The sequence below is a fragment of the Tupaia chinensis genome, unplaced genomic scaffold (assembly GCF_000334495.1).
Source record: "Tupaia chinensis unplaced genomic scaffold, TupChi_1.0 Scaffold145177_1, whole genome shotgun sequence".
NCBI classification, from domain to species: domain Eukaryota; kingdom Metazoa; phylum Chordata; class Mammalia; order Scandentia; family Tupaiidae; genus Tupaia; species Tupaia belangeri.
This window is the reverse complement of record NW_006205037.1, coordinates 14,322-22,593: the sequence shown is the minus strand read 5'-3', so window position 1 is coordinate 22,593 and position 8,272 is coordinate 14,322. Positions and strand designations below refer to the sequence as shown.

At 39.3% G+C, this 8,272-nt stretch overlaps 1 long non-coding RNA gene and 1 pseudogene across 1 annotated transcript in view; both read right to left on the bottom strand.

Annotated features, from left to right (window-relative positions):
• The window catches only part of LOC114006000 (uncharacterized), a 7,579-nt gene extending 4,541 nt beyond the window's left edge, over positions 1–3,038 (bottom strand). Inside the window, exons 1-2 of the long non-coding RNA XR_003547777.1 lie at positions 3,016–3,038; positions 2,098–2,147 (exon numbers count right to left, since the gene is read on the bottom strand). This is a non-coding gene — a long non-coding RNA (uncharacterized LOC114006000). The remainder of the gene's footprint in view (positions 1–2,097; positions 2,148–3,015) is intronic.
• A 1,557-nt stretch (positions 3,039–4,595) lies between these two features.
• Positions 4,596–6,093, bottom strand: LOC102495188 (THUMP domain-containing protein 3 pseudogene; annotated as a pseudogene).
• Positions 6,094–8,272: the final 2,179 nt, after the last annotated feature.

Below are 8,272 nucleotides of genomic sequence, written 5' to 3'. Positions count from 1 at the left end.
AAAATTATCTTTCATTTGGGAAGAAAAGACATGACTATTCCCAGACAGACAAAACCTGAAAGAATTTACCAGCACCAGACCAGATCGCCAAGAAGTTCTTACGGGAGTGCTATGTAAATAAAATTAAATACAGACACACAGAAATAAGAGTTCAAAAACTAAGAAAATGGACAACTTAATTGTAGGGACAATCTGGAGTTGAGTATTACATCCCAGAATTCAATCTGGAAGATCAAACAACAACAGAAGAAAGATTAAGTGCATGATGATAACAAGAAGATTAAGCCACTATGCAGTATATTCTGGATGGAAAATTACACATTTTGTATGTTGTGACAATGCTTAGGGAATGAATGTAAATTAAGTTAAAAACATTTTAGAAAAAAACTAAAACTGTTTTTCTTTAAAAACAAAAAGCATTAAAAATATGTATTTGAGGGACCAGGAGTTAGCATAATGGCTATGTCGCTGGACTCCCATTTCCCATGTAGTCAACCATGGTTCAAGTCCCAGACCTGTTGGCTTAAAATCACGCCAGTGCGTGTGCATATGTGCCCAAGATCCTGAGAGGAGAATAGAGAAGAAAGGATTACGGCATGGCCATCTCCTCCTGGGGGTTAATTTCTAACTTTCTGTCTCTCTGTCTCTCTCTTTCTGACAAGTGTACATACCCTATAGCAAAAACCTCTCAAAAAAACAAAACAAAACAAAAACCTATTTGATGGGACCAGCAGTTATCGGAATGGCTATCTTGCTGGACTCCCATGTAGTTCACCACGGTTTGAGTCCCAGGTGGCTTAAACTCATGCTGGGCATGTGTGCATGCATGTCCAAGATCCTCAGAGGAAAATGGAGGAGAAGGGATTGTGGCGTGGCCATCCCCCTTCCCCCGGGTTTGTGTGAGTGTGGTGATTTCTTGCTTTCTGTCTCTGTCTTTCTGGCGAGTGCACACACCCTATAGCAAAAGGCCTCTCAAAAAGAAAAAAAATAAAATAACAATTTGATGACTGAAGTAAGATGTGTATTGCCAGTTGGGTGCTTTCTTGGTTCCAAGTATCAATTCATTATTTTTTTAAGAAGTATTTACTTTATCTCTATCTATCTATCATCTGTCATCTATCTATCCATTTATTTTACCAGAGAGAAACAAAGTTAGAGAGACAGAGAGATAAAGAGAGAGAGGGAAATGGAAAAAGCAAGATGCCAGGTTCAGAACTTGAACCACAGTTGAACATTTGGGAGCCCAGAACCCTTAACCACCATGCCACCTGTTGCTCCTATCATTTATTCTTATAGTAGAATTTATTTAGAAATGTTCCCAATAGTGGATTTTAAAAATATTCAATAAAAAGTATTTTTTTACTTCCTTAATTGTTAAAAAAATTTTACGTACATGTGAGCTCACTAAAGAGAGCATCAAAAATGGTCATGTCATGCATTTTTTTTCCTCCATTTTTCCATCCATTCCAGGTTTGAGGTATGCATGCACATGTGGCAACATATTTCTAAGTAATTGACCAGAATGTACATTTGTAGCCATTCTGGTGGGTCTCATTGTTATCCAGTGTACTACTCTAGACCAGGAAGGGCTTCAGTGAATAGTTCTCTATTTTGTGTGGGATTCATTAATATAGAAATAATGGATACAGAGAAACAATCCTCTCTCACACAACACATTTATCCCATTTGTTCCAAAAATATTGAGCCAAATTTTCCTTAGTGTTGTAGAAACGTTTTAGACACTCTCTCTTGTAATGCACATATTGGAACACATAGCATATATTCTCTCAGGTCCGTAATAGACACCCTTTGTTCCTTACCTTTTCTCATTAGCCTTCCATGAACTTCAGTGTTAGAATCAATGTTTTGGGCTATAAATAAAAACAACTGAACTAAAGGAAGGGGTCAGTTCTTCTTGCATCATCTGTCCTATCTCAAGCCAGCCCTCCTCCTTACTTAACCTTTTTTCAAGCCATTCTTCCACATCCTTATCATTGTGTATTATTTCATCCAAAGCAGAGTGGAAATTGAGAGGGAAGAAATACAAAATGCATTTCTAAGAAATACCCTTCATTCCATGAACTAGGATATACACACCTGCACTTCCCCACATCTTCAATGGTCTTTGTCCACATTTCCTACCACCTCTGTTCATGGAAGAGAAAACAAACAAACATAAGAATGTCACATTTTCAGTCTTAGGATTCTATAAACAATCAATTGTTGCAGGACTGACTGTTTTAGTTTTTTGCTATAGGACATGTGTGCTCACCTGAGAGAGACTGAGAAACAGAGACAGAGGAAAAGTAAGAATTCCTCAAAAAGGAATGACCACACCACAGTCCTGTCTCCATTCTCCTCTTGGGACTTTGGGCATGCATGCGTAGTGTTTTTCTTTTCTTTCCTTTCATTTTTTAAAATTTTTTTATTTTTATTTTTTTGGAGAGCTTTTCGCTATAGAGTGCGTGTGCTCGCCAGACAAGACAGAGAGAGACATAGAGACAGAAAACAAGGGAACCAGCAGTTAGCGTAATGGCTATGTTGCTGGACTCCCATGTAGTCGACCACAGTTCATGTCCCAGACCCGGTGGCTTAAAACTCACCCCAGGCACTTGTGCGTGCGTGGCCAAGATCCCGAGAGGAGAATGGAGGAGAAGGGATTGCAGCATGACCATCCTCCCTGGGGGGTGATTTCTCCTTTCTGTCTCTATGTCTCTCTCTGTCTGTCTGGCAAGCTCACACACCCTATAGCGAAAAACCTCTCCATAAAAAAAGAAAGCGAGAAAGCCCATTCTTATTTATCTCCTAAGAATAGATTAAGCATTCTTTATGTCTTAAATTATAAGATCAAAAAGTGACATTTTCAAATAAAAGCTTACTTACAAGTTAAGCACATATTTATCAAAGTGTGCCCTCACCGTTGTTATGTACATAATACTTCATTACTGTTGTCCCAATCCACAGGACAGTCAAACAGTAACCTGGGGGAGGGAGTGAGAAAAGGGACAAACTCACACAGACTGGATACAAGATGAGGTGCTGATCAAGTCTCGTTTATTAAGAAAGAATTGCGAGCTTATATACAGGCTGGTGGGCACCAATTGGTTGTCTGAAATGCAAATGAGATAGAACAGCACGAAGCAATCATTGGTGTGGGTGGATCTCTCCCGTTGCCTAGGAACCCAACAGCCCCATGGGAGATCGGTTGGTCACATGATTTCTGAGAAATGGTTTGCTTAATGAGGAAGTGAAACCTAACAGTTTCTGAGATGGTGAATAGCTCTCAAGATGGTGGACAGCTCAAGATGGCTTCCATATGCAATGCCCTCCACATATCACCCTTTTGTATTTTTTTTTAAAGAGAGGAGAAAAGGCCTGGGGGAATCGTGCCTGTCTTAGGTTGGAGTTGTTTTTAGAGCCACATGTCCATTCTTACCCATCATTGGAGAATCCCATTGCGATGATGGGTTTCCTGTCTTAGGTGGAAGGACTCTATAGCTATTGGGCTCAGACTCTTACCCGTCTTTGGCTAACCGACTCAGCGCCTCAGGCAGGAGCACAGTTTAGATTCTGCAATACTCCATCTCTAGGTTGTGGTGGTGGACTTGGATAGACTGCTTTATATATATATATATGTGTGTGTGTGTGTGTGTATATATGTGTGTGTGTGTATATATATGTATATATATATATTTATGTATGTGTGTATATATATATATATATATGTGTTTGTGTGTGTGTATATATATGTATATATGGATTATGTTGTTCTCCACAAAACTCAGTAAGGACTTGCTGAAACAGCAAAAGCAACTCAACTCAATGTGAGCAATGATCAAGAGAAAATAACAAGTAAAAGACTCATGAGTCCCAACTTAAAAGATTTTCATTCAAAGATGCATCCTTTTTTTCTCCTAGTCTTTTTAAGAAACCAACAAACAACAACAACAACAAAATTTCAACAGGTTTATGCTTGGCTTTGAAAATTTACACACTTATATATACCAAAAGAACAGAATTATTCTTAATTTGGCTTACTGGTCCCATACTTTATCTACCAAAGTATCCACTACTGTTTTCAAACAAATATTCTATACTATTATTTACAGTAAAAAATCTTTGCAATCCCTCTGATACATTTTAGTCCTCTGTTTTATTCTGATTAACAGATGGCATATTTTAAGTTTTAAGGCAGATGGTAAACTTTCCTGTAGGTCTTGTGAGGTTCATCTTGTCATGGGACAAAAACTGCACAGAAAATAATAAAGTTTCATCTTTTGAGGTTGAAGTAAAGAAACCTTGAGAAACAGAATAGCAAAGCTCCAGAGGCAATAGATTTGACCTAAGATGCTGTAGTTATGCTCTTGGCCTTTTCTTGAGGCCAGTGTAGTGTTTTACTTGCCACAATAGAAAACAGACTGTAAATAAAATATTTCTAAACTCAAATCCCAAAGCATGTTAGTAGACTTTTCACTAGGCATCTTAAAGCATTTTTAAAATAATACTAATATTGCTCAGCTCTTTGCAGAAAGTACGTTCTTTATGCCGACATTTCCAGTATTAAGAAGTACAGATACTAATCTTCACTCTTTCTATTACCAAGGATTTCCTCTTCCTCCAGCTTCTGAAGGACAAGCAAAAGCTTGAGGTGTGCATTTCAGAAGGTAAACTGCAGCATGAAGACCCCCTATGTTCACCCAGACTGTATGCACCTTTCGCCATGCATGTCCCATTCTAGATAATGTCTTGGTAAAGTATTTCTTGTCCTGAGTAAGTAGGACACCTCGGCCTGTTCCAGGTCTACAGACGCAGTTCATCTCTTGTAGGCATGCTGGATAAAGGTTCCAGTTTCTCTTTTTGGAACCCATCCTTTTTCCAAATGGCATATCTGTTACAATAATATCCACAGAGCCAGTTCTCAGTGGCAGATTGCAGATATCCCACTGAAAAGCATCTATGGGCAAGCCCCAGGAGGATTTGCCTTCTTTAATTTGACTCTTGGTCAATAAAGATAAGATGTTATTTGCTGCTCGATTCACAGCCAATGGATTATTATCACCAGCAATATGGTAACAGTTAGACCATTCTGTAGCACCCTCTATTGGTATTGCCCCCCTTCCACACATTGGATCAACTATTATATCAGTAGGTTGAGGAGCACAGAGTCTGAGCATCCCATAGGCAAGAATTTACCTGAGGGTTGTGGGTCCAAAATGTATATTTCTTCGGTGGAGACTCTCTTCAGTCAAAGCAATTCCCACAATGACTTCATTATCATGGATATTTAAAAGAACCACTACATCAAAGTTGGTCATATTGGCCTTCCACTTAAAGTGATCTTGAACAGCACCCCCAAAACCTCTTGCAGCCTCATTTGAGGTAAAGCAGTGTTTTTCTCCTGCCCCACTGCATGTGACTTGAATTTTATTGCTTGAGGCTCTGTTTCTTCTTTTGTGTTTTCATCAGTCTCACCTACTAATGTTGACACCTCTTCTTCAATGGCTGGGTTTTTATAATAGTCCAAAATATGTGAGTCTAAAGCATTGTTAGTGAAATCTTTTTTAACATCCCTCTCATCTAGTTTGTCTCCTTCCCCATTTTCAGTATTCCCTTTACTTGAATTCTGATTAATCTTTTTGAACTTTGTTTTTCTTTTCTTGAAACTGGTATTAATTTTCCATACTTTTAGAGGGTCTGACCATGGAAGTTTTCCAGCCAAGTCTTTAAAATGCTTTAAAACTTCTTCCTTTGTTTTTTTTGAATTGGTAATCTTTGAACTCCTTAACCACCACAAATAAGTTATCAGCTGATCTCAGACAATGAACCTGAGCCAGACTTTCCACTGAAACGTCAAATTATATTTTGCCCCGGTCTTTGCTGATTTTACAGGATGACCCCAATTTCTCTCACTTCATCTGCAGCTGTCTGCTCAAAGCCAGTAGGTACAGTGGCTCTGATAGTAACTTGGAGATGCTCGCATCCACTGTTGAGGCCACTTTCTGTCACTTGTACAGACCTCTGATTCTCATAAAGGTTCACATCCAGGAGTTGGTTAGTGGCTTCTATAACTGACATGTTGGCAGTGCTTCCAAGATTCCCAACACAGTCCCGGTCACCGGTCAGCAGTCACCAGTGCTGATAGGCTGCATTTTCAATGAGTACTCGATTTGGCATTTAAGTAAAGTCATGAGCTTATTAAAGAGAGCAGACCCCAAAGAGCAAATGATCAGCAAACAGAGAATCGAACCAAGCAAGGGGAATAAATATGGAAGAAGTCCATTCCATGTAGTCAGGAAGGGGTTATTGGTAAGTTGTTTTCTTCATTCAAGAAGATTTTCTTGTAGTTGTTTGAGCTTGTCACGAACGATGCCAGACTTGTTGGCATAAAAGCAGCGGCATTCCCGTAAAGCAAGACAGACACCCACCCACCCACCCTCGTTCTGCCAAGAGGAGGTCTAACCCATGTCTATTTTGGAGAACTACTTCTGTAAGGGAGTCTAATTGGTCTTGAATAAAGGTAACTGTGTAAGCCAACTCTTGGACATCAGAGATAAGGCCTTCAGTAACTTGTTTGAGGTGAAGAGAGTACCCTAATCCAGTGGAGCTGGCAGCTGCAGGTGCAGTGAAGCCTAAGATGGCAATAATGGGGAGGAATTGTACAGCACGTTTGGATCTAGTGCATTTGGAGTTACCCGGAATAAAGTCAAAAGCAGGAATAGGGATTGGTTCATCCCCCTTAATAAAATCTATGTCAGGGATAAGTATGGCAAGGGTACAAGAACCTACCCAGCATTCGGGTAAAAGGGTGTATGCTAAGTTAGTGACACAAAAAAAGATTGTATTATGTGGAATGCACAAATATGGATCTGTAGCTCCATTTTGAGCAACTGCTGTTTTAATTTCTTTTATAACATTAAAATCAAAGCCATTATGATGGTGCCATGTTTGTCCTTATTGATCTATGGTCTCTGTTACCGGGAAGGCTTTCTTTTCCTCAAGGTTCATCAATGGTTGCGGTATCTGAGCTGGTTTAATTTTTGTGCCAGGGGGAAGTGTGGGCTGGTAGCAGATCTCATTTTTAGATTTACCCACTATCAGTTTTTCCAATTGTGATATTAAGTCTCAATGTTTCTTTTCTAATCGAATTTGTTCTTCAAGTTGTTTAATTTTATTCAAAACCTCTTCCCTAGAATCAATAACCAACATCACCAAAGGTGGTGCAGATGTGACCGAATTGTAAGATGGCCGTCGTTTTTTGAAAGGCAGCCATTTTGGATTATTGTACTTGGTGGCCTCTATTTCTAGAGTTTTTCCTTCAGGTGGCCATTTTGGATTATTGTATCTGGCTGTCTTTGTTTCAAAAGTTTCTTCTTCTGAATCAGTTAATTGGTCATCTAAATGAGTTTTAAGTTCTGTAAGAGATGGGTATAATTTTTTCTGAGGCTTTTTAAAGTTTGTAACTTCCTCATTGACTCTTAGTTTTTTAAGTTGTTTTGGCCTGACATCTGATTGTTTATTAAGATTTGTTACTTCTTCCTCACTATTTAAGGAATTTAATTTTTTTTTCTTTTTTGGTGCCAGGGTCTATTTTAGTTTCCATGGCATCTTCACAATCTGTCTGAGTTTTATTTTTTTGCATAATTTGTTCTCCTTCTGCTACAGCTGCTGCAAATTTAGGGTCAGTTGGCCGGTGCCTAATGATCTCATCTATTAGATTCCAATAAGAGAGGAAAGAAAGAAAAAAATTGTTTAATCTTAATTTTAACTCCATGTGTCTTGAGGGCTTCGGTAAGCCCATGAACAAATAACTCATGTTTACTCATTTCTTGTTCCATAATCACCCTTATTACTTATAAGTAACCGTTGTTAATCACCAGGATGATTCTCTGCTGTCCTGTTCTGTTTTTCACTGGCCAGTCTTTCTTCTCTTGGTGCTCCTCACTAGATTGATCCCTCATACCCAAGTCCCTGTTCAGGCACCACATGTCCCAACCCGCAGTACAGTCGAACAGTAACCTGGGGGAGGGAGTGAGAAAAGGGACTAACTCACGCAGACTGGAGACAAGACGAGGTGCTGATCAAGTCTAGTTTATTAAGGAAGAATTGCGAGCTTATATACAGGCTGGTGGGCACCGATTGGTTGCCCTAAATGCAAATGAGATAGACCAGCATGAACCAATTATTGGTATGGGTGGATCTCTCCCATTGCCTAGGAACCCAGCTGTCCCATGGGAGAATGGTTGGTCACATGATTTCTGAGAAATGGTTTGCT